General features: G+C 35.7%; 1 protein-coding gene and 1 long non-coding RNA gene across 6 annotated transcripts in view; one reads left to right on the top strand and one right to left on the bottom strand.

Moving 5' to 3' along the window:
- SPAG16 (sperm associated antigen 16) overlaps positions 1-26,993 on the bottom strand; it is a 1,149,776-nt gene that overhangs the window by 358,317 nt on the left and 764,466 nt on the right. The gene's annotated exons all lie outside the window — the stretch shown is intronic.
- Positions 126-21,188, top strand: LOC143676529 (uncharacterized). Its single transcript, XR_013172148.1, has 3 exons — positions 126-181; positions 19,964-20,084; positions 21,071-21,188. It is a non-coding gene; the product is annotated as an uncharacterized LOC143676529 (long non-coding RNA).

Raw genomic sequence — 26,993 nt, 5'->3', positions numbered from 1 at the left:
TCTTATAGGGGAAGCCATTCTTTTAATCCTAATTCAATACTGTAGGTTGGAATCTTTTGATTAGATTATCTCCATGGAGATGTGACATGCCCAATGGTGGGTGTGACCTTTAGAATAGATGGAGATGTGAGTCCACTAATTCAGAGGGAGTCTTGAATGCAGAGTTGAAGCGTTTGAAAAGGTGGGAATGTAAGGGATATGGGACGTACTAATATATTTTCTATGAGCTATTATTGTTATTCTGTAATATGTTTTAATCTGACATTATGTTAAATGAGTGCTGGATTTCAGTTTGCAAGTATTTTTTTTTACATCTACATTTTAAAGTAAAACTGGTCTGTAGCTTTTACCTTCTATTTTTTTGTATGTTTTAATATTAATGCTATGTTAACTTTAATAAATGAACAGGATATCCTTCTATATTTTCATGTCCTAGAATAGTTTAAATATCATCGGCATTTTCTGTCAACTGAAGGGGTGAAAGAGTTCCTTCATAAAGCCATATCGTCCCAGGACCTATTTTGGAAGCTAGATCTCGTCTACTTATTTCCTTTTCTTCCCAGAATATTGTACTATTCAGGTTATATATTCTTATTAAATTTTGTTAATTTAAAATTGTCTAGTACTGTTCTGTGCACTGCTCTACTTGTTGTGGTTATTTTGTCAATTTTGTATGTGTAAAATACTTTAAACAGTTAGTATTATAAATTTTAAGCTCTCAGTCCTATGTAGAACTATTTTCTCTCCCTTAATTCGTGTTTGCCTGTGTATTGTGTGTGTGTGCATTTCCGAGCATCTACTGGATATATAGAACTGCAAGCTGTTTCTGCACAATTAAAAGAAAATTTATTGCGTTATAAAATTATCAAGTCACATTGTTTTCTTCAATTTGTCCTTATTGTGCCCTGGTCTTTCATGTTTCAGAAGTGAATTATTGGTTCTGTAGTAAAGCTAATGTATTTTCTTTTCCTGTAGACATGTAGACTTTTCTTTATTCTTTCCAATGAAATAGTTTTCTAGAATGTATCTAATATAAAGAATTAACTTAAGTGCTGTGAGTGCTAGCCCTGGAGTGCCCAATCTGTAGAAAAGGGTTGGTAATAGTTTTTTCATCTATGTCTATCTGTATATACAGATGTTTATTCAGGTTGGAAACTGATTCTTTCGCATATATACTGGTATTTTCTTCTGAAATGACATTTATGTGTGTAATAGCTTTTGTTTTCAAATCTCTGAGTCTGTCATCTTCCATCTCGTTTTTTCAGCTTTTGTTCTGTTCCTTTACATACTGCCAATGCTGCCACCCTCTTCCTCCATCCCTCTGTAAAGGTTTTTCAAAATTGTCTTCCACATACTGATTCCAATTTTACAGTTTCCATTCTGCTTTTGCAGTTAGCATCTTTTCAGTCTATTTGTGAATCATATTCCTTCCTATTTTCATATTGCCGTTTTCTTTTCGTACATTTCTGTTTATATCTTAGTTCTTTTTAAGTAAATATGATCTCTTGGATTTTATTGATGGTACCTTTTGCTTCTTTACATCTATATATTTTTTCTAATATGTGCAGAAAATCATTTTCCAAGGGATATTGTTCTTGAAGTTCTTCCAGATACTTTTCCTGTTCATTGGCTCCATGTGTATTTTTAATTCAGCATCAGAAAAAAAAGGCACGATTAGTTCAGACTTTGCTTTTGCCTAAAGTCTGATTATGTGGATGAGGCTTGTTGTTGACATGAAATCTTACTTGCGCTGAAATACCTGATCCCCATTTTTAAACTTACAACTTGAGCTTTCTTCTTTTTCTCTGTTTAATTCCTGCTCTTGAGTGGGAATCAGGTTCCCCTCTCCTGTGGCCTCTTTGCCCCTCTCTGGTACTTTTGATAAACTGGCCTGTAATTCCCAGTGTGCATTGTTCCAGAGTTCTTCCTGTTCCCACTCTTTACTTTGCTGATTTACACTTATATTATCATGGTGATATCCTTTAAGAAAGTGTATCTTCTCATCTGTATAGCCTTAAAACCATTTTGACGAGGATGTCGATGCTTAATGAATATTTTACTAAATGACTAAACACGTGGATAAATTGTTTCATAATCAATTTGCAATAAATATTAATAGCTTACTGTCAAGCAGAGTAGGAAGGAGAGAAAGGAAGAAAAGGAAGAATGGAATAGTGTCCATCACTGTTTCGTATAATAAGTTTATTTTTATTTTGCTTTTACATATGTGTCAATATACTTTTTTGTACATGATTATATTATTTCATTAGGTAAAGTTAGGATAGAGGAAAAATGTCTGTATTTGACTATCTTTTAAACTATCATCATATCCTTTTGTCACAAGAGTGAAAGCCTTTGTAAAATACATTATTTATATATATCCAGGATATATAATAGTAAATCTCCCAAGGCTCTGCCATTTTGGGAGAGAAGTGCATAAAGGAGTTAAAAAAATCACATGAGAAAATCTGAGAAAGGAAAATTACCAGAGTGTCTGGACATTGCACTTTTAGGTAAAGTATGTGTCTTTGAATTGGGTAGTAACTACTTGACATTGAATAGGCTGAACAGTGAAAAAGGATAAACTAAATTATATTGTTTATTTGATACTGAAAAGTTAAAAATGCCTATCCTTTCACAGAATTTAATTTTCTTTCTTCTTAGAATACAACCCCTTAAAACATTGTCTTATCACTGAGTTTGAAAGAAGACTTATCTAGTTTGCTTGTATTCTATCTTTTGGGGCAAAAGGGTTAGGAGGGGACATAAAAAATATAAACACCTGAAAATAATTTTTAGAGCCCTTAATTCTTATTTGGAACACAACAAATGCATGACCAAACACATAGATGTTTTAAACTATGAAATCTAATCAAAGAAAATACAGTGATTTGGAAATTTTCGTTAAAGTAACTTACCTAATTGAAATATGCCTTGTGTAAATAATATGTGGAATAGTTCAAAAAATAAAAATGAGTAACATGTAGTGTCACTATCAATAATTTACAATTTTGGGAATGGAGGGATGATAGCTGTCCCAGATAATTTATTTTTAATTTTTACTTTTCTTATTACAGAAGTTGTAGGTTTACAGAAAAATCACACAGAAAATAGAGTTCTCATATATGAGTCCATATTATTAGCATTTTACATTAGTGTGGTGACTTTGTTACAATCGATGAGAGAATATTATTATACTTGTCCTATTAATTAAACTCCATAGTTTACATTAGTGTCCGTTTGTGTAGTACAGTTCTGTGTGACTGTTTAAATTCTTTTTTTTAGAAATATATACAACCTATAATTTCCCCTTTTTACCATATTTAGAAATTTAATTTCAGTGGTTTTAACACCCCCAATTTTGTGCTAATCAACACTGTTCATTACCACCTTTTTTCCAATTCCCCAAATTAAATTCTGCACCAATTAAGCTTGAACTCTCCATACTCTAACTCCAACCTAGCCCCTGGTAACCTGCTTTCTAGTTTCTGACTCTATGAATTTGCTTATCCTAACTACTTCTTATCGTTGCGATTATACAGTATTTGTCCTTTCATGCCTAATTATTTCACTTAACACAATGTCCTCAATGTCTATCAGTGTTGTTGGATGTAACAGAACTTCATTCCTTTTCACAGCTGCATAATATTCCATTATATGTATATGTCATATTTTCTATATCCATTCATCTATTGAAAAACATTTGGTTTGCTTCCATCTTCTGGCAACTTTGAATACTGCCAGGATGAACATTGGTGCACTTTATGTGTTTGGGACCCTTCTTTCAATTCTTTGGGGTATATACCTAGAAGTGGGATTGCCAGGTCATATATTAATTCTATAGATAACTTTCTGAGGAACTGCCAAAAAGTTCCTCAGAATTTCCCAGTGGCTGCACCATTTTACATTCCCATGAACAAAGATCAAGGATTCCTATCATTAATAATGCTGTGTATCTTATTGTATATTTTGGCCATTTATCAATCTTTTTTGGAGAAATTAATATTCAACTCTTTTGCCCATTTTTTAAATTGGTTGTTTGACTATTTGCTGTTGAGTTTAGGACTTCTTTATATACTCTGGAAATCAAACCATTATCAGATTTGTGTGGTTTCCAACTATTTTCTTCCGTTCTGTAGGTTGTTTTTGTTTTCATGATAAAGTCCTTTGATGCTCAAAAGTTTGTGATTTTGATGAAGTCACATTTATCTAGTTTTTCTTTTGTGAATTATGCTTTCTATATAAAGTCTAAGAAACCATTGCATAACACAAAGTCCTGAAGATACTATCATATATTTTCTTCTAGGAGTTTTAAATCTTAGTTCTTATATTTAGATCTTTGATTCATTTTTGGTTAGATTTTTATTAGGTGTCAGGTAAGGGTCCACCTTCATTCTTTTACATATGATATCCAGTTTTCCCTGCACCATTTTGTTGAAGAGACTATTATAATTTCCCAATTGACTGGACTTGGCACCCTTGGCACCCTTGTCAAAATTAATTGGTTATAGAAGTAAGGAGTTATTTCTGAACTTTCAATTTTATTCCATTGATCTATATATTTGTCCTTGTGCCAGTATCATGCTGTTTGATTACTAAAGCTTTGTAATGCATTTGAAAGTCAGGAAGTGTGACTCTACCAACTTTGTTCTTCTTTTTTCAAGATGGTTTTGAGTATCCAGGGACACTTATCTTTCCATATAAATTGGCTTTTCTATTCTGCAAAGGAGACTGTTGCAATTTTCAATGGGATTGTGTTGAATCTGTAATTTGCTTTGGGTACAATTGACATTGTAACAATACTTAACCTTCCAATCCATAAACATGGAATGTCCTTCCATTTATTTAGGTCTCCTTAAATTTCTTTCAAAATGTTTTGTAGTTTTCCATGTATGGGTCCTTTACTTCCTTGGTGAAATTTATTCCTCAATATTTTATTCTTTTAGTAGCTATTGTATTTGTAATTTAGTAGCTATTGTTCATTTTGATTTCCTCTTCAGGTGGTTCATTACTTGTATATAGAAATGTTACCGATTTTTGCGTTTTGATTTTGTACACTGCCGCTTTGCTGAACCCATTTATTATCTCCAGTAGCTTTGTTATAGATATTTTGAGATTGTCTATGCATAGGCTCATGTCATTTGAAAATAGGGAAAGTGGTTACTTCTTCCTTTCCTATTAAGATACCCTTTATTTCCTTACCTAACTGCTCTGACTATAACTTCTAGTACAATGTTGAATAACAGTTGGGTATCCTTGTCTTGTTCCTGAAAAGTTTTCAGTTTTTCACCATAATGAGGTTCACTTTAGGTTTTCCATATATGTCCTTCTTCATGTCGAGGAAGTTTCCTTCTATTTCTAGTTTTCTAAGTGTTTCTATCAAGAAGGGTGCTGAATTTTTCAAATGCTTTTCTGCATTAATTGAGATGGTCATGTGATTTTGTCCCTTCATTTTATTTATGTGCTGTATTACACGAATTGATTTTCTTATGACAAATGAACCTTGCATGACTAGGATAAATTCCACTTGATCATGGTGTATAATTCTTTTTTTTTTGTTTTTTTTGGCATGGGCAGACTACAGGAATCAAACTCGGGTTTCTGGTATGGCAGGCGGTAACTCTGCCACTGAGCCACCATTGTCTGCCCAGTGTATAATCCTTTTAATGTGTTGCTGATTTCTTTTTACCAGTGTTACGTTGAAGATTTTTGCAACTATATTCATAAGGGCTATTGGTCTGAAATATTCATTTTATGTAGTTTCTTTACCTAACTTTGGTATTAGAGTGTTTTTGGCTTTGTAGAATGAACTAGAATAGTGTTCCCTCCTCTCAAATTATTGGAAGAGTTAAGCAGGATTGGAATTAATTCTTCTTGGAATGTTTGATAAAATTCCCCAGGGAAGCCAAATGGTCCTGGGCTTTATTTGTTGGAATGTTTTTGAATTCTGATTTAATCTAATTGTTACTGGTCTGTTGATATCTTCTATTTCTTCTAGGGTCAGTATAGGTAGTTTGTGTGTTTCTCAGAGTTTGTCTATTTTGCCTAGATTATCAAATTTGTGGCATACATTTGTTCATAGCATCCTGTTATAAACCCTTTCATTTCTGTGTGGTCAATAATAATGCCTCCATTGTCATTTTTCATTTTAGCTTTTTTGCATCCTCTTTTTTCTTTGCTGGTCTAGATAAATTTTTGTCTAATTTTTTATTTTTTTAAAAAAACAATTTATGGTTTTATTGCTTTTCTCTCATTTTTTAAATTCTCCATTTCAATTATCTCCACTCTAATCATTGCTATTTCTTCTTTTTGCTTGCTTTGGGTTTAATTTCTTTTTTATCGAGATCCTCAATTTGTGGGTTTAGGGCTCTGATTTTAGATCTTTCTTCATTTATAAATGTTTACATTTAGAGCTATAACATTCCCTTTCAGCACTGCCTTTTCTGCATTTTGTTATTTTTAGTATATTGTGTTTTCATTTTCACTTCCCTCAAGATATATCTTTGTTTTTCATGATTTCTTCTTAGACCCATTAGTTGTTTAAGAATGTGTTTTTTAATTTCCACGTATTTATGAATTTTCCAGTTCTCTCACTCTTATTGATTTCTAGCTTCATTCCAGTGTGGTCTGATATAATAAATTGTATTATTCAACATTATTGAATTTACTGAGATTTATTGAGACACAAATCTCAAGACGTATGGTCTGTCTTTGAGAATGACCCATATTCCCTAGAGAAGAATAATTATGGTGCTGCTGTTGGGTGAGGTGTTCCATATATGTCTATTAGATATGGTTGGTTCATAGTATTGTGCAAGTTTTCTAGTTCCATATTGATCTTCTGTCTAGATGTTCTAGCCATTATTGAAAGTCGTATACTGAGTCTCTTACTATTAATGTATAATCTATTCTTTACTTCAAATTTGTCAATATTTGTTTCTTATATTTTGGAGCTCTGCCATTATTATGTCTTCTTGCTGAATGGGCCCTTTTATCAGTATTTGGTGGCCTTTTTTGTCCCTTGTAACAGTTTTTGACTTAAAGTCTATTTAGTCTGATATTGCTATAGCTACCATAACTCTCCTTGGGTTACTATTTGCACGGTATATATTTTTTCCATCCTTCAATCCTCAGCCTACTTATCATAGAATTTATGGTATGTCTCCTATAAGTAGCATATAATGGGACTGTGATTTTTATCTATTCTGCCAATCTCTGCCTTTTGACTGGAGAGTTTAATACATTCATATTTAAGTTAACTACTGTTAATTCAGGATTTTTTCTGTATTTTAGTGCATGGTTTTTATAAATTTTAAACCTCTTTTTGTTCCCCAATTCTTCTATTAGAATGCCTATTTTTCATATTTATCTGATTTTTTTTTGTATTAAGCCCCTTAAGTCCCTTCCCATTTATTTCTGTGTATATATTTTTACATATTTTCTCTGTGGTTACCAAAGGATTATGATTTAATATATTAATTCTGTAACAATCTCATTTGATTTGATATCAAATTAACTTCAATAGCATACACATACCCTTTTCCTATACTACTCTGACCTCTATATTTTTGTTGAAATTGTTACAAATTACACCTTTATACACAGAATTTCCCAGACAATAGATTTAGCATTACTTTGTATGCATTTGTATTTTTGAAACTGTGAGAAGTATAAAGTGGAGCTACATATTATAAATGACAATACAATGATACTGGCATTTAAATTTTTTGTTTTAAATTGTTTTATTAGAAAATTTGTGGGTTTAAAAGAACACTCACATATGAAATATAGGATTCTCACACACTTCCCCACCACCAACACTTGCATTGGTGAGAAAAATTTGTTACAATTGATATTGTCACTTTTTTTGTAATTATAATATATTTTTTTCAATGTTACTGAGATATATTCACACCCCAGATAAACCATCTAAAGTATGCAATCATGGGTTCACAATATCATCACATACTTGTGCATACATTCCCACAAGCAATTTTAGAACATTTTTATTACTCCAGAAAAGAAAGATTCACTTATTTCAGTATTGAGAGAGAAATAAAAACACCTACCTTAAAAAAGAAGAAAGAGTTAAAACCAAAGACCTAACTGAACAACTGAAGACACTAGAGAAAGAGCAGAAAACAAACCCTAAAGCAAGCAGAAGAAAAAAAAAATAACAAAGACAAAAGTGGAAATAAATGAATTGGAGAACAAACAAAGAATAGAGAGAATCAATAAAACCAAAAGATTTTTTTTTTATGAGAAGATCAGCAAGATTGACAAACCCTTAACTAGATTGACAAAGTAAAAAATAGAGACGGTGAAAATAAATCAGACATGGGGGTGGGGGTTCATTACCATGGACCCAAAAGAAATAAAAAATCATAAGAGAATACCATAAAAAGTACATGCCAACAAACTAGACAACTTAGATGAAATGAACAATTTCCTAGAAACACAGGAACAACCAATACTGACTTGAGAAAAAATAGAAGACCTCAACAAATCAATCACAAGTAAAGATATTCAGTCATCAAAAACCTCCGACAAAGAAAAGCCCAGGGCATGATGGTTTCACAGGGGAATTTTACCAAACATTCCAAGAAGAACTTACACCATTCCTGCTCAAATTGTTCCAAAAAATTGAAATGAAAACATTATCTATCTCATGATATGAATTAAACATCACCCTACTATCAAAACCAACTGAAGACAGTACAAAAAAGGAAAACTATAGGCCAATTTCTCTAATGAATATAGATGCAAAAATTCTCAACAAAATACACGCAAATGAAATCCAGCAACACATTAAAAGAATTATACACCAAAACCACAGGGAGTTTATTCCAGGAATGCAAATATGGTTCAGCACAAGAAAATAAAAGAACAATACAGCACATTAACAAACTGAAATGTAAAGATCACATGATCATCATGATTGACACAGAAAAGCTATTTGACAAAATTCAACATCCTTTCTTGATAAAAACACTTAAATAGATAAGAATCAAGGAAACATCCTCAACATGATAAAGGGCATATATGAAAAACCCACAGCCAGCATCACACTCAATGGTGAGAGACTGAAAACTTTTCCCCTGAGATATATATTGAGATAAGGATGCCCACTGTCACCACTGTTTTTCAGCATTGTGCTAGAAATTCTAGCTAGAGCAATTAGGAAAGAAAAAAAAAAAGGCATTCAAATTGGAAAGGAAGAAATAAAATTCTCATTGTTGACAGATGACATGATTCTACATTTGGAAAATCCCAATGACTTTATGACAAAGCTACTTGAGCTAATAAACAAATTCAGCAAGTGCCAGATTACAAGATGAATGTGCAAAAATCAGTCCTAAGAAAAGATGAACCAAGTGGGAGTACTTACACTTCCAACTTTAAAGCTTATAATAAAGTCACAGTGGTCAAAACAGCATGGTTTTGGCACAAAGATAGGCATATTTCCCGATGGAATTGAATTGAGAGTCCTGAAATGGACCCTCAGATCTACTGTTTATGAAAAGGCTCCCAAATCCACTGATTTAAGACAGAACAGTCTCTTCAATAAGTTGGGCTGGGAGTACTGGATATTCATAGTCAAAGGAATGAAAGAGGATGCCTACTTCATACCCTACACAATTAACTAAAAATGCATTATTAAGGACCTAAATATAACAGCCAGTACAATAAAACTCCTAGAAGAAAATATAGGGACATATCTTCAAGACCTAGTGACAGGAAGTAGCTTCTTAGACCTTACACTCAAAGCACAAACAAAGAAAAAATAGATAAATGGTAACTCCTCAAGACTGAATACTTCTGTACCTCAGAGAACTTTGTCGAAAAGATGATGAGGCTTAATGCAAGACTTCTGGGAAGAAGGTGGAGTAAGGTAGTCTTGGTACACCCCTGCTCTAGGGAACAAAAAGAGAGGGGACAGAAAAAGTGACCAAAGCCACAGTTCTGGGGGGTGAGTGATTACAGAAGGTCTTCTACATTTTATTGGAAGGCCCTGGATAAAAGAAACAGGGAGATCAGTACCAGGTGAATGGAGTGAGGCTGTTTGGCCATGACTCCACTGGGGACGTGTGGTAGTTAGGTTCAGGTGTCAAACCAGGTGAAGGTTTCTAGTTCTATTGCTCTGGACATGAGCCAATGGCATGTGAACCTCATCTGTTGCTGATTACATCTGAAGTCAGCTAGGAGGTGTGCCTGCTGCAAAGAATGTTTGATTTATTTGGCTGGTGCTTACATGAGAGACCTCAACATAGCACAGCCCAAGGAACTCAGCATACCTCATCTCAGCACTCACAGCTCAGACCAGGCTTTGGAGATGCAGAAAGGAATCACTCTGGGGAAAATTGTAGGAACCCAGAAGCCTGGAGAGAAGGCCAGCAGAGATTGCCCTGCACCTTCCCATGTAAGGAAGAACCTCATTTGAAAGTTAACTGCCTTTTCTCTGAAGAATTATATGTTAACTAAGTAAATCCCCTTTTGTTAAAAGTGAATCCATCTCTGGTGTGTTGCATTCCAGCAGTTAGCAAACTCGAACAGATTTGGTACCAGAGAAGCTGGGTGCTGCTGCAATTTGCTAACACCAGACATATTGAACCAGTTTTTTGGATGGATAAAGGGAAGACTTTGGAGGAACTGTGAAGAAAATAATGGAGAAATCCTGCAGTGCTTGAACAGACTGTTGGTGTAAATGGAACCACTGCCAATCTGGACAAAGGGGGACACAAAAGGGACAAATTGGAGGTTGCAGAGTGAGAACCATGGAAGCTTGGGTCTGAAGCCAAGAAACCTTGGCCAGGAGAGTGGACCCACCCATATACATGGAGAGGAAGAGTCTCCCACCTTTTTGCAGTGGAAGGGTTGTGCTGCTTCAGCCTTGGAAAAGGTATAGCACACTCCTTGGGGACTGGGGGACCCTGTCTGCCACCACATGGAGGGGTTGAGTGTGTGCCCCAGAAATGGCCGAGAGCCCAGGTGTGGCCCTGATGCCTGGAGAGGGTGGAGCCAAGAAAAAAGTGGTCTCCTCAATGTCCCCAGAGGTTGATTTGGAAAGAGACAGGCCACTGCATAGACCCTGGAAAGGGTGGTTCTGCCACTTACTGAAGCTTAAGGATAAATTACTTTCAGACTTTGAAATCCAATGGTGTTTGCCCTGTAGGTTTTCAGAACTGTTTGGGTCTTGTGACTCCTGTGTTCCTTTCAATTTCTCCCCATGGAAATGAAAACCTGTATCCTGTGAATGTCCTCTTTTGCATATTGGCATCAGATAGTTTGTTTTGAGATTCATAGGTCCATAGTTAGAAGAGAAATTTTTGCACTTTAATATTGTTTAAGGTATATTGCCAAGTTGACAAGGGGTGGACATGCCAGGTGAAGGTACCTAGTTCTATTGCTGTGGACATAAGCCAATGGCATGTGAACCTCATCTGTTGCTGATTACAGCTGCAGTTGGCAAGAAGGCATGCCTGCTGCAATGAATGATGTTTGATTTAATTGGCTGGTGCTTAAATGAGAGAGCTCAACATAGCACAGCCCAAGCAGCTCAGCATATCACATCTCAGCACTCGCAGCTCAGCCCAGGCCTTTGGAGATGTAGAAAGGAATCACCCTGGGGAAAGTTGTTGGAACCCAGAGGCCTGAAGGGAAGGCCAGCAGAGATTACCCTGTGCCTTCCTGTGTAAGAAAGAACCTCAGTTGAAAGTTAGCTGCCTTTCTTCTGAAGAACTATATGTTAACTAAATAAATCCCCTTTTATTGAAAGCCAATCTGTCTCTGGTGTGTTGCATTTCAGCAGCTAGCAAACTACAACACCTCTTGGTCTTTATTTCTTTTTGTTATGTCAGTCCACTCCTCAGTTTTCTTTCCTTTCAATCTGAAGAACTCTCTTTAGCATTACCTGTACGGCAGGTCGAATGGTAATAAACTTCCTCAGCTTTTGTTTATCTGGGAGTGTCTTAATCTATTACTCATTTTTGAAAGACAGTCTCAACACATACAAAATTCTTGGTTGATAATTGCTTACTTTCAGCACTTATTTCTTTCCACTGCCTCTTTACTAATGGTTTCTGATGAGAAATTAGAAGTTAATCTCGTTGGGACTCTCTTGAACATAACCTGTTGCTTTTCTCTTACAGCTTTCAGGACTTTTGCCTTGTACTTTGCATTCAATAGTTTGACTATTTTGTGTCTGGATGTAGTTCTTTTTGAGGTTATCCTGTTTGAGGCTTTTGGAGGCACACATTCATGTCTTTTGGCAAGTCTGGGAAGTCTTCTGCCATTATTAGTATTAGTTTATTATTCCCTTTGCCTTTTTCTCTCTTTTTACTCCTTCTGGTACTCCCATATGCATATATCAGTTTGCTTGATGGTATGTCAGTCTCTCAAGCTCTGTTCTCTTTTTTCATTTTTTTTTTTTTCTGGTCCTCAGCCTGCTTCATTTCAGATGTCTTATCTTTGAGCTGAATCTTCTGCCAGCTCTAGCTAGCTTTTGATATGCTCTAGAGAATTTTTCAATTTAGTTATTGAGGTTTTCAACCTCAGTATTTCTGTAGGGTATTTATTTATTATTTTTTGTATGCTGTATGGTGGGGTCATGTTTCATTGCTTTTTCCATGTGAGTTATTGCAGACCATTTGTTGAATTTTGTTGTCTGTTTTGCTTTTTTTTTTTGAGGGAAGTGCATGGACTGGGAATCAAATCCAGGTATCCCACATGGCAGATGAGAATTCTACCCTGAACTACCCTTGCATCCCTATAGGGTATTTCTTTTATGTCCTTGAATGTATGGAGGATCATTTTCTAAATACTTTGTCTTGTACATCCACAGACTGGTCTTCATTTTTGTTTTCTGAATTTTTATCCTCTTTCTTTGTTTGGACCATCATTTCCTGTTTTTTTTTTTGTTTTCTTTTGTTTTGTTTGTTTTTTTAATCTTTTGTTGCATACTGTATATTTTTAATTTTTAAGGTGTTAACTTTTGGATTTAGTACCTTAGTTATCTTTTCCTTAAGTTTGTATCCACTTTGTGTTATGACAGAGGTTTTGTTGAGCATCAAGAGCTAATAAGACCAAATAGTCTAACACAAAAAAGCACCTTTCACTGACTTTGAAAATTGTCTCTGTATCAGTCAATGCTATCATTCAGAGTTCAATTTTCCCATCAAGAAGATCAGCTCAAGGCACATGGAAAGTTCAGGGTGTCTCTCTGCCTTTTCTAGGCTTTTGTCTTGTCCAGGACTTGTGCTTGTCCTTGGTCTCAGGAATTCCTCTGTAGGAAACAAAAGTCTCCTCTACTCTCTATGAAGCATACTGTCTCACCAGAGTGTTCTACTGTGTAATTTAAAACAGATAAGCACTTGTCCCAGCCTTTGATTTAATTGTTTCTTAAAATGCTTTCAGTATTCCAAAGTGCTTCTGCCTGAAGGGAAAATTTTGGGAATGGGAACCTTGAGATGAATTTCCAAGGTCAGTCTTTCAGATTATCTCCTGCTTGATTGGCATTGATATTCAAGTACTGCAGCATCCCCTATGGTGTTACTCTCCTGCCAGAACAAGTCCAGGGATCCCCAATGGCAGCATAGACTAGCTCCACACCACCTGGGAAAGGGTGGTAGAGGGTCAGCAAGGGTTCCAGAGCCTCTGGACTTTTGAATCTGGACTTTCTAACTGACACTTACCTTATTACTGAAGCCCTTATCTGTTTTCTGTAGTTTTTGAGAAAGGCCTCTGTGCTTAACTCCGCTGCTGCTTTTGCCTGAGGGGAGTTGCACAATGTCTGCTCTTAGACCAGCCCCTAGTGATCTGAAGCAGCTGATCAAAAGTAGTGATCAGTAATAAGATGATAGTCCAAATTTTGGAGGACTAGGTCTCCACATCTCAACCTGGTACCAGGAAGCTACACCAGGAGTAAGAGCTGCAGTCTCCACCACTGCTCCCTGCTAGGAGGCTGGGGGGTTCAATAGTATTTACCACAGTTTAGCAGTCTCTTTCTCAGGATCATTCTTGGGTGCTCCATAGTGTTTCAAGAGCTCCAGAGTTTCTGAAATTTCTTGCCAGTCCAATAGTTGTTTTGGTGGAGGGACTAATTCCTGGAGCTTCCTACTATGCCATCATCCCACCTGAATCTCCAGAATCAACTTTCATTGTGTCAGATATATTTTAAAGTCACAACATAAAATAGGAAAGAATTTGTCATAAAATCAAAAATATCTACTTGGAATAATTTAAAATTTTGTAGACTTGGAGGAAGTGTCTTTTAAGATAAATGTTTAAAGGAAAACAGGGTTTCAAAAGGCAAAGACAGGAAGATGTGTGCAATAAAAACACAAAAGCAGTGGTATGGATGAAGGAAAACTTCTGTTTTGTATAAATAGGCAAACATACTTGCTGGACATGTGACGTGGACATGTCTACTTCATATTAGTGGATAACTAGTGAAAGAGGTCACTATAGAAAGCCTTAAATGTCATGATGAAGATATTACATTCAATGTGGTAGAAGTGGAGTGCCCTAGAAATTTTATGATGATATGACTGGAATGGTTCTCTCAAAGGTATCAAGTACCATTTCATTGTAAAGCAGAATCTAGAGGCAGAGACAACTAGACTAGATACTTAAGGGAAAGGTACTGAAATCCTCTATTGCAGTGAGCAATAGAGGAAAAACGTGAAAGGCCATGTAAAGGGCATATTTTTCATCTTTAACAATAATCAAATGCTGGAAAAATTGGAGAAGTAGAACCAATAGTGACTGTTTTCTCTATTCCATGTTTTGGCTAGGGCAATTTTCCTGAAGACAAATTTGATCACTGGTTCAGTGACCAGTATATGGTACATGGAGACTCTTTTAGTTTGCTAAAACTGCCAGAATGCAATATACCATAAATGGATAGGCTTTTATAAAGGGGGTTTATTAAGTTACAAGTTTATGGTTCTATGGCCTTAAAAATGTCCCAACTAAGGCATCCAGAGAAAGATACTTTGACTCTGAAGAAAGGCTAATGTCTGTCACATCGGAAGTCACATGACTAGTGTCTATTGGTCCTTGTTCCCAGTTCCATTGCTTCCAGATTCTGATTTCAGTGGCTTCATCTCTAAGCATCTGTGGGTCCTCACTTAGCTGCTCCAGGACAAAACACTGGGTTTCATCTCTTAGCTTAGCATCTCCCAGGGCTGCAGATTTCTTCTCTTCAGGTTCTGACTGTTTCTGTGAGTCCTAGCTTAGCTCCTGGGTTTTTCTGTCTCGATCTCCAAAGGTCTGTGTCTGTGTCGAGTCTGAACCCTTTCTCTCTCCGTAAGCTCTCTTATAGACTCCAGTAAACTATTTAAGACTCACCTTGAATGGGCAGAGTCACATTTTCATCTAACCAGAAGGTCACACCTACAATTGGGTGTGTCACATATCCATGGAAACAACCTAATCAAGAGCTCTCACCCTACAATTTTGGGTCAGGATTAAAAGAACATGGCTGCCCCCATAAGATTGGATTAGAATTAAGAGAACATGGCTTTTCTGGGATACATTACTGTTTCAAACCAGCAGAGGCCTTCAAAATAACTCCAGATTTATTCTACTTTGGCCTACCCTCTTTGTATTCTATGCCCCATTCAAGCCAAATTACTTATTTCCTAGTAGTTGCTTGAAATTTTCTTCTCCACTTTTGAAATAAGCAATTCTTATTAAATACTCAACTGAAGTACCTGCCTTGTATGAAGTATTTCTTTCCTCCACTACCCTCCCCCCAAGATTTGGCCACTCTCTACTCTGTACCCATGACCTTTAATTCATACCTCCAGAATAATATTTATCACACACTTTATTCATTTGTTGATTTTCTTCTCTAATGTAGTATCAGATCACTGAAGAGAAGTATTGTTTTATTCTACTTTGTAACCCCTAGGACATAATGCACTGCTTGGCAAGGAGCAGGTACACAATGACTGAAGGAGAAATTAATAAATGTATGTGTGGAATGATGCAAAGATTTTGAGCCTGAGTTATTAGGATATCAAATTATAATTTACTGATACAGGGAATAAAGACTAAGATGAGAAATTGGATTAGAATCTTCTTGAGTTTAGGCCCAGGCAAATAACTTTAAGTGTGAATATAGAATGAGGGGAGTGACAACAGCTTTATATTATGACCTATATAAGGGGCTGAAGCCTTGGATGAAGGTGCATTAAATAACAGAAATAAAGGAGAGAGACAATATAAGGACTGTAAAAAGAAAGTTCTGTTGATATGCTGCATACAGTTTTATTGGTGATGGGAAAAGAGACATTTCCTTTAGCTGAGGTGACCCTGAATAATGTTCTGATGTTCTGATGGGCAAGAGAGAAATTTAAATATGGGGTTATAAAGTCTACATGTTTCTCTTTAAAACCATGTCCTGAAGAGAAGAAAAGAAGAAAATCATTTCAAGGAGTAATAGGATCGAGGGTTTGTTTTCAGCTTATAGCCTTGTTTATTGTGGCCATGTTTTCAGGCAGAAAAATTATTTTGTGAAGAGAGAAAAACTGAAGATGTAAACAAAAGTGAGGACTTCATGGAATGATGTCTCAGGGAGGGGAAAGATTGAGAATGTTATGAGAATTTTAAAATGAAGAAGAAGGAAATAATGTAAATATTGCATGATTTTCTCAAAAAAGTATGCACTGAACTTATTCACTGAAAATTCTGTGGGGGCAGGTGTAGATGAGAGCTTTAGGAGTATAGAGAAGATAGGAATAATTACAGAGAAGGAGGTAAATAGTAAGCGCATACAAGGGATTAAAAGATTAATTATACAACAAATGGGTCCAGCTGAATTTAGAGGTAATGAATTATGGTGGATTCAGTCACCATGGCTTTGTGCATTCCTCTAATAGTGTGCAGCATAAAAGAGGAACTGAGGACAGAAATCTCATTTTATGGATTCCCTGATTAGCTACTCAACAAGGTAAGAGTACAAAAAGATTAATTAGTAGAGTCTATGGTTGGGGTTTTTCTCCTCTGAAACTGAGAACCAGTGGTGAGAAGGTCGGTGCAATCAGACAGTGATCAAAACACAAATTTGTTACTTATATAACTGAATTAGAGAACGTAGCTTAGAAACTCGTATTTGTTTACTAAATAGTTCCCTCACTGAATTAAAATTATTATATAGTCTTTGGTATTAACTGTCCTTATTGCCTGTTAGAGAAGAAAGAAATGCTCATCCCTAATTCAGGACAAGAAATAGGGAAAAAGAGACTAAGCTATACATGTCACAGTCTTCCCCCAACCTTACCAATCAAATGTTTTCAATCACATCCTCCTTTGGGGATGTTTCTCTGAGGGGCTCTGGAGAAGAGGCTTCAAGTAGTCTTCCAATATAGTACTCCCAGGAAGCAGGTTACCTTCCTTCTGTGGAAGAGTCAGGACTGGAGACTAAGTATTCCTTCCTAGTAGATATTAGCACTATTGAAATGATTGGCCACATTTCTGGTTTTGTAGACAGGAAAGTAAAGTCATCAGGTATGAACTGGGAGAAGGCAAGGAACAAAATAAGATCCTAATGATAATTTAGAACATATTTAGTGGGAAGGTAAGAAAGGTTGTGATTAGTTCAATGTCAGAGTTTGAGATTATATTGGTAGATGGTGGAGTTATCTCAAGTGATGATGAGTTCTAAGCAATGTCCAGGTAATGGAGTAGGCAAAAATAAAGTGACAATACTTGGAATTAGAATGGAGGAACTATGAGTCTAGGAAGTGAGAACAATCTTCATCAGAGATGTTGAAACTATTTAGGATGGTGGTAGAGCAGTAGGCTATCCACAGTGTATGTACAATTTAAATAACTAAAGTGACTTTAAGAAATACCAGTCTTTATTCCCTCTCTAATTAAATTAGAAACATGGGAATAGGGCTATTAGGGAATCAGTTTTTAAAGATTCTCAGGTGATTCTAATGCGCAACCAAAGTTGAGAACCATTTTATATGGCAATGATGAAAGGAAGAATGGGCTTCCACAGCTATTAAAGACAGTGATGAAGGTGGAATGATGTCCTGAAGACAAAAAACATACAAGACAAAAAGAGACATAGAGAGAAAAGGGAAAAAAAAAGTAGGCGGCAGTAGGAGAGACTACATAATGGAAGCAGTGGAACAACAGTCTGAAAATGACATTAGAATTAAAGTAGAATGAAGATTCAGTATGTTATGTTCCCAAAAGTCAAGCAACAGTAAAAAGAGAAAAAAAAGTAGGGGAGAAGATCGTACAAGATCTTGGCTATCAGGCTGCAAACACATTTACATTAATAAAAAAGGTTTGATGAAGGGAGGTTTATTCGTGGCAAAATACAAACAAACAAACAGGTGAGTAGACCTTTTGTTTGAGGATATTGTTATGCTATAAAGAGTGGAAAGACACAGATAGATAGGTAAGAACTGGATAAATTAGAGTAGCAAGAACCTAAAATGAAGGGCAAGTGAAAAGTTTTAGCAGATCCAGATGCAGGACAAAGCAGAGGCATCACAGGCAAGAGCATGGGGCAAGAAGGGATGGGGGAAAAAGCCAAGGATTAGAGCCAGAAATAATGAATTGAACCAGGATGTTGAAGTCAAGCATAGATAATTAAAACAAGTCTAAAACTTGTGAAACCAGATGCAGATTCAGAGAGAAATGGTCTGAAGAGTGAAACAACTTTTTTGAGTTGTAAGGATTGCAGGCTGAGATGGTCACACTCTTCCCTCCCTCTCCCTCCAAAGGATGAGAAAGTAAAATGAGGATGGGGCAGAAAACATACTAGAAAGTGTTATGACATGAAGGAAATTTGAGAGGCTGAGAATTGTACAGGTAGTTAAGAAAAGGAGAGTTTGTTGAGTTGGGTAAAATTTTGTTAACTACAGAACTTATAGTACTATCCAGCCTGTAGTCATGGTGTGATACCACTTTGTGAACATTGGGTCCTAAGATGTCTTATTTGAATTGCTTTTTAGTGAAGGAATGGAGAAAGAAGTAGTTGGTATCTTACCCAAAATTATATATAATATTTAATTTTTATGTACATAAATATTTGTCCCTTTAAATATGACTATTAAGCCTGTATTTGGAAGCCTCTGAGACTAATTCTTTGTATCAAAGTATATGTATCTTTATAGCAAAATGTGGTCCCAGACCAGGCAAATCAATATCACCTGGGAATTTGTCGAAATGCAAATTCTTGGATCCACCCCAGAACAATGGAATCAGAAATCCTGGAGATGAGCCCAGCCATCAGTGTTTTAATGAACCCTCTTGGCGAGTCTAATTCGAGAACCAGGTGACTCTGTTAGAGAACATTGCCTACAATTAGGGGAATCTGCTATCAGTTGAAGGCTGTGTTTGTTTTGGTTATGGTACTCTCGCCTGAAGAGTTTGTTCCTTAAAGAATTTGATTAATAAAGAGGACAATCATAATACTGTTACCCTATGTTATTTGTTAGAAAATGTAAAATATCTTCAAAAAATTAAATCTTTTTTAAAGGCCTGGTTCATTCTTGCGGTAGCTGCATTCGAACTTGTTATTTGAAAATATTATGGAAATAGAATTTCTTAGTAAAGTTTGATAGTGGCTTTGATGCTTCAAGTCCTCAGATAATCTGCTGCCACTGACAATAAGCATATGGTCTCATGTTTATCCACCATATACCAGGTGCCTTACATATGTCTTATGTTGGGTAATATCATTGAATTTTTACAAAAGACTTACCATAAATATCATTGTCACTCTTTCAAAGGATGAAGACAGCTAGAGGTTAAGTAAATTATCCATTATTACAGAGCAAGAAACGTCAAACAATAAATTTCAAAGCCAATTTTACTGAGTCCGAAGCTCACATTCCTTCAACTACACTATACTACTTCAACTCAGAGAGTTAAATAGCTGCTAAAACTAATCAGAATGAAATGGCTTTTTGAAATTCTCTTTTCTTATCTAAAACAGGAACAAAAAATCTGGGGTTGGGGAAGGGACTGAGCAATATCGTTGTCTTCTCTCTGATCTCTGGCTCCAAGATTCTTCTGAGTTCTCAGAAATATGACTGCCAAAGAGAGCAATTAATCAAGTAGGTACAAAAGCCAACAGTTTGCCTGAAATTTTCTTTCATTTAGTGAATAGAAAACTCAGCTGCTTTTCCAATTTACTTGAAGCATTGTCATTTTAACAGGGATTGCCAGATTGAAGGTATTGCTTGAAATTTATTGGAAATTTAAACAGTGATTAAGTTTTTATATTAATGCCTTCTCAGAAATTCTAACTTTCTAATTTGGTTCATTTAAGAACTGCTATCAATAAGAGAAAATTTTAGCAATAGTACAATTTAACATTTTAAACATTAATTAAGGCCACAACAAAATATTTAAACCAAATGATTTAGCTATCAGATTTTGGTATCATTATAGTTGGGGGCAATGATATATAACATGGTTAGTCTTTATAGCCCTTCCATGGTATTCTATATATTGCAAGCTTCAAGCAATTTGTCCGATGTATTAAAGAGAAAGGAAGGAAGCTGAATAATATCTTCTAATGGTGTGATGGGAAGTAGAGAAAACTTACTTACTTCTCTTCTCAGTGATTAGAAGATCTGATTTTAAAGTATTTCATTTTTTCTATATGGTGTATTATCTTTACTCTTGACCATATTTAGGTCTACAAGAAGCTGCAGAGTGCAGAGATTTGAGGTGTCCTGAAATATCTTAACATAGATCTCACAGATTACACAAAAATATTCAGGCCTTAACCCATCTTCTCACTGGTGGCTGTTGCCTTCTATGATAGAGAAGGAAGCTGTGCCAGAACTTTCCCTACCTTTACCTCAATGAATTGGACTGACTCTATGGTTTCTGGAGATCCAAAAGATACTGCTGTAAGGAAAGTAAGGAAACCACTGCCCAAGAAGATTGTGATAAAGATATAAGATTACTTTGGATTTTTTTTAACTTCATAGAAAAGTATCCTAAAAAACTAATAAATATGCATCATGTTACTGTCTCAATCTACACAAGGATAAGTTATAAAATATTTCACAGGGGGATTATTTTCTCACAGATATAGACCATATTTTCAGCAACACCTCAACTGGTCTGATTTATTCTACTGTTTTAAAGAGGGGAAAACGCCGAATGGAAGCACTTCCAATTATCAGACCCACAGGAATGGAGTAATAACTTACAGAATAAACTTTTATGACTACATCTTTATGTTTGTTGATGTTTTTGTGGTGCCTGACCCAATGACAATGGTCTCTCCTCCGGAACAAGCTCTCTTGTATCCTTTAGCCCACAAAATCACATGGTTGGGTCCCTAGAAAATATGTTCAAATTTCTTTGCTTTCCTTTCTCCTTGGGGTAGAATCTGTGTGGGGAGGGGGTGCCGGAGCCAATCTACAAAATAAAACACTCCTCCTAGACTGAGTTCCTTAGAAAATGGAGCCTTAAGCAAGGGACAATGTGCTAATGCTTTATTTGGCAGGTGCAAATTCAGGGCAGCTAAAGAGAGGAAAGAGAGGAGTAAGGCAGAAAAAAATGGAAAATGAGATATTACTGCACTGAGTACTACACAAAAGGAATGGCAGGTTTTTGACAGTTGTACAACTTGGCATACAGAATTTCTGTGGACAAAAGGGAAAATTATGACTGAATAATCCCTGGGAGGGAAGATAGGTAGAATTCCTTTAATATTTGCCTCTTGGAAATCTAATTCTCCTATCCTACTGGAGTACCACATCTGGGCAGTTTGCCAGCTGTAACAGGTGCCTGATTCCACACCCTACAGTGTAGTGTTGCATCCAACTCTGAAAGTTGTATGTGGAAAGGAGGCAGTCAGAGGAATGGATTGACTCAGGACTCCAGGCTAAGTGTCTGAATGGCTCTGGTGACAGTAGTGCAGGCTGGCTGGTAGCACTAAGGCAAACAGTGAAAATGCCTAAGATTTATATATGAAATAATACTCTTTTTTCCAAAGCTCAGAACAAGGACTTAAATTCTATTTTTGACTTGAGTTGGCTTCTTGGAAAGAGGAGATTTAAAATCCAGAATCTGGTGTAAACTTTATCAGCACAAGTTTGGAAGAATAATAAAATCTGTCTGCAGAAGAATAAAGCAGACATGCAGGTTGAAGTGAGATAAGAGTGAGAAAAAAATACCCTCAGTAATCCCTGAAGGCCTCTTATTTCTTGTTCCAGTCCCTCATGAGGTACATACAGTTATACTCTTACTATTAGGTTCTCAGAGATTTCTGTAGCCTGTTATTTTTGTAAAATCAGTTTTTCTCTACTTGCTCAAATCCATGGAGTCAAGATAATATACATGCCACCATATAACTTCAGATTATAATACACTAAAGAAATCTCCTTTACTCAGCCTTCCTTAAATATTATTGCTCTTAGTTTCCTAGGTTCTAGGATCTCCTCTCTACTCATACTACATACTCATCCTGGCGAAATCTTGGTCCATCCCCACAGCTTCCTTTTCCACATATGTAAGTTTGACTCTATAACTTACATCTCCAGCCTAGATTCTCTGCATTCAGCTCATTATTCATCATTTTTTATTGGATGGTCCCATCACAATGAATACATCCCAAACTGAATTCATTTTCAGCACAAACACTCCTTCTAACTCAGGATCTTTTTCTGCTTACTTATTGAGTTTGCACCACCATGTACAAATTTTTAATGTGTATGCCATTATGCTTAAATTCTCAGAACCCCTGACCAAGGTAAATGCTATTACAAAGACTACTACAATTTACAAAGCATATTTTAAAAGCAGTAAACTCAGGATTTGAACACCTCATGGCCAGAATCTGAAGCCTGCACTTTTTAAATATAGCATGAGCTGTCTCGCCGAACACACACACACACTCTCACACACAGACACACACAAACTAGAATGAAGGAGGATTAAAATTATTGGTACCATATAATCTGGCAATCCCACTACTAGGTAAACACCTAGAAGAAGTGAAAGTAGGTTCACAAGCAAACATTTGCACATAGATACTCATAGCAGCATTATTCACACTTTCCAAAAGATGGAAGTAACCCAAGTGCCAATCAACCGATGAGTAAATAAGCAAAATATGTATAAATATATATATATACTCTCACACACACACACATATGATGCAATGGAATATTATTCAGCTGTAAGAAGGAATGACATCCTGATTCACTCAAGGAACAACATGGATGAACCTGGAGGGTATCATGTTGAGTGAAATAAGCCAGACACAAAAGGAAAATTATTGTATGATAATATGAAATAATTAGAACAAGCAAACTCATAAAGTTAGAATCCAGGATATAGATAATCAGGAGCTAAATTGTGGGTAGAGAATGGGGAATTGATGCTTAATTCATGCAGAATTTATATTTAGGTTGACTGTAACTGTTTGGAAATGGATAGAGGTGATGGTATCACACTTCTCTGTGTATAATTAATGGTGTTGAACTATATAAGTGAATATGGATGAAAAGGTTGTTTGGGGTTGTGTATGTCACTAGAAGGAAAGCTAGAGGATAAAGCTAGAAGATAAAAACAAAGAGGACTGTATAATACAGTGAACCTGGTGATGGGTGATGTCTGTGATGAATAGTACAAACATAAGATCGTTCTTACAATAATGTACATCACTATAACAAGTTGTTAATAATGGGTGGTATATGGGAAAGATACACCTAATGCAAACTATGAGCTATAATTGACAACAATATTTTAGTATTCTTTAAATATAAATAAATCTATAGAAACAGAATTAGATTAGTGGTTATGTAGGGCTGAGGAAAGGTAGAGGGATTGAGAAGTGACTGCCTGGGGTATGGGGCTTTTCTTTTGGAGTAATGAAAATGTTCTAAAATTGTGGTGATTAATGCAAAATTATGATTATACTAAAAGTCATTAAGTGCACACCATGGATGGACTGTACAGTATGGAAATATATCTCAATAAAACTGTTAAAAAATTAACTGAGATACACTCATTTTCACTTTAGGCCAATTTCTTAATTTCATTTAACTTTCAAGCATGTCCTTATTTTAATGATTGGTTTTAATTTACAGTTAACTCTCATTTATCAATGTGTTGTTGATCTTTTAGGATGAATATTGGGATAAATTACTTAATCCCCAGATAGCTTCTTTCTTTTAACTGATATGTTTTAGATAAAATTATTCAAGATCAAGTGTGTGTCTTCAAGTAATGCAGACTAATTTTAATATCAGCCTAAACAAACTCTAATCAGGAAGATAAATACTCCTTAAAAATCATGGAAGGCATTCTAAATTCAAATAGAAATGATTCTTGGATTATCTATACTACTCTTTTCCATTTATTTAAAAGCTAAATATATATATATATATATATATATATATATGCTTGTGTGTTTGTTTATATATATATACTCTACTATATAAAATAAACATGTAAATACATAAAATGTACACATATAAAATACATTCACATATATACACATATTTAACTTATTTTAATAAGATTTTTATTCCATAGAAGGTGACATAACTAAAAGACACTTTCTTTTACTAATCAGTCGTAATCAAGGCAGAATCTTTAAGAAAATTAACGACTATTTTTGAAAAGTCTAAACTCAGGCACAGATCTTGAATTTACAATCTGTTCTTTCCCATTGCAGATATCAGAATACCATTTGTTCCTTAAGCAAAATGCATAGAGACACAAAGAGCTATGATGGTGTATATTAAGACAAAAACAAAATAATTTCACTTATTTACCATCATGTTTATAATTCTCTGCTTTTGATTTAATGAGCAGGGGCTGCCTTTGAATTTTGACTCTGTCTTAAGAATTCATGTCGTATTTTGCCCCTGTGGGTTTACAGTTTTTCTCTGTATATTTTTATTTTATTTTGTATGAAATATTTTTATTGAAGAATTTAATGTGCATGTAGCAAAGCACTAAAATAATGTATTCAAATTGACGAATTTATGTAAAGTGAACACAATTAGCTAAAGCAATACCCCATTACTACCACCCAGAAGCCTCATGCCCCACCTAATCACTAACTCCCTGACAAACTATCATTTTGACTTTTATGAACCAAGAGTAGTTTCTCTTGGTTTTGAATTTTGTATAAATGGAAATATTATATCATCTTTTATGCTTATGTTTAAACTGAAGCTTGCAAAATTTTCCTGTGCTCTGGGTAGTAGCAGTATTTCATTATTTTCATTGCTTTATGGTATTCTAAAAATGAAGATACACTATTTATTGACTCTACTGATGATGGACATTTGAGGTTATTCCAGGTTTTAGTTAGTACAATTAATGCTATTATGAACTTTGTTTTTCGAGTTGCTCTACATCCTTGCCAACACTTCGTATTTCCCTATTTTTACTTTTAGACATTTTAGTGGGCATATAGTGGTATCTCACTGTGGCTTTAATTTGCATTCATCTGATGAATAATAAAGTTAAACACTTTTTCATTTATCTATTAGCCCTTCGAATACCTTCTTTTATAACGGACCTGTTCAGATCTCTTGCCCATTTTTTTTTTAATTGGAAGTTGTGTACCTTTTTTTCTTAATGACTTAGAGGAATAATTATTTTTCTGTATCCTAGTTCTTTGTGAGATATTTTCTCCCTCTCTGGGTGTCACCTTTTCAGTTCCATAATGCTGTTTTGAATGAACAGAATTTCTTAATTCTGATAATATCTGATTTATTAACCCTTTCATTTAGCATTAATACATTTTGTACCATGTTTAATAAAGCCTCACATAATATAATTCAAAGATGATTATACTATTTTTCTTCTGTTATCTTCTAAAAGCCTTATGGATTTAAGTTCAAATTTAGGGCTGTGATTTACCTGGAACTGATTTCTGCATAATGTATAAGGTTGAAGTAATAGTTTTTCTTTTCTATTTGGATATGTAATTGATCCTGCATGATTTCCGTGGTGGCAATCTTTGCAATGCCTTGGTTTATATCTCATCCCCCGTTACATGGCCATATCTTATTCTTTGTCTTTTTGGCTCCCGTTGACTTCCTGCTTCTGGTTTACCCCTGGGATTTTCTCTTTAAAAAGCCTCCAGTAATCTGGATTAAAGTGCACCTTCATTCAGTTGGGCCACACCTTAACTAAAGTAACATCTTCAAGAGATTCTGTTTACAATGGGTTCACTCCCATGGGGATGCAGATTAGGATTAAGAACATGTCTTAACTGGGGTACATAAATCAACAAATCTATCACATTCTGTAATCCTCCTTTTGCTAGGTCTACTATGCTTTGAAACCCATCTATTAAGTTCTTAATTTTAGCTGTACACTTTCACTTCTAAACTTCATATATTTTTTTAAAAATACATTCTGCTTCTTTGGTAAAAACTCTATTTTTATTCTCTTAGTTAATATAAGAATAATTGCATTTATTTTAAAGTTCCTGTGTGATAACTTCATATCAAGATCACATAATGTACAGTTCTGGGAAGATGGCTGAATAGGGTAGATGGGGTTCAGCCCTGCTCCAAAGAAAAGTTAGAGAAGGGACAGGAGGGCATCTGAGATGGTGATTCAGCAGTGCAGCTGACCTAGGAGAGCTCTCTCCACCACATAGGGTGGCCCTGGTTGCAGAAGCTGAGGAACTGAGAGGCAGAGGACTGAAGCCTAATGCAGAAGTGCAGAGCCCACAGGAGTGTACAGATAGGGAGACAGGGACTAGAAAGAAAGCCAAGCTGCATTCCTTGAATGGCTACCCTTACCGGTGCAGCCCCATGACCGGTGACACACCCCAAACCCACGTACCTGAACCCCATCACCTGTCCCCACTCTCCAAGCTCCCCCACACCCATCAATCCTCAGCACGTGTACCTGCCTCATACCCCACCCCAAGTGCAGCCCAACCCACCTTTCCTGCACCCCTCCCAAGCACTACCTCCACCTCTCTGCTCCCTGTAGGCTGTTGCCAGCACATAAAGACTGCAGGCACT

Source organism: Tamandua tetradactyla, chromosome 3, assembly GCF_023851605.1.
Source record: "Tamandua tetradactyla isolate mTamTet1 chromosome 3, mTamTet1.pri, whole genome shotgun sequence".
NCBI classification, from domain to species: domain Eukaryota; kingdom Metazoa; phylum Chordata; class Mammalia; order Pilosa; family Myrmecophagidae; genus Tamandua; species Tamandua tetradactyla.
This window is presented reverse-complemented; position numbering and strand designations above follow the sequence as displayed.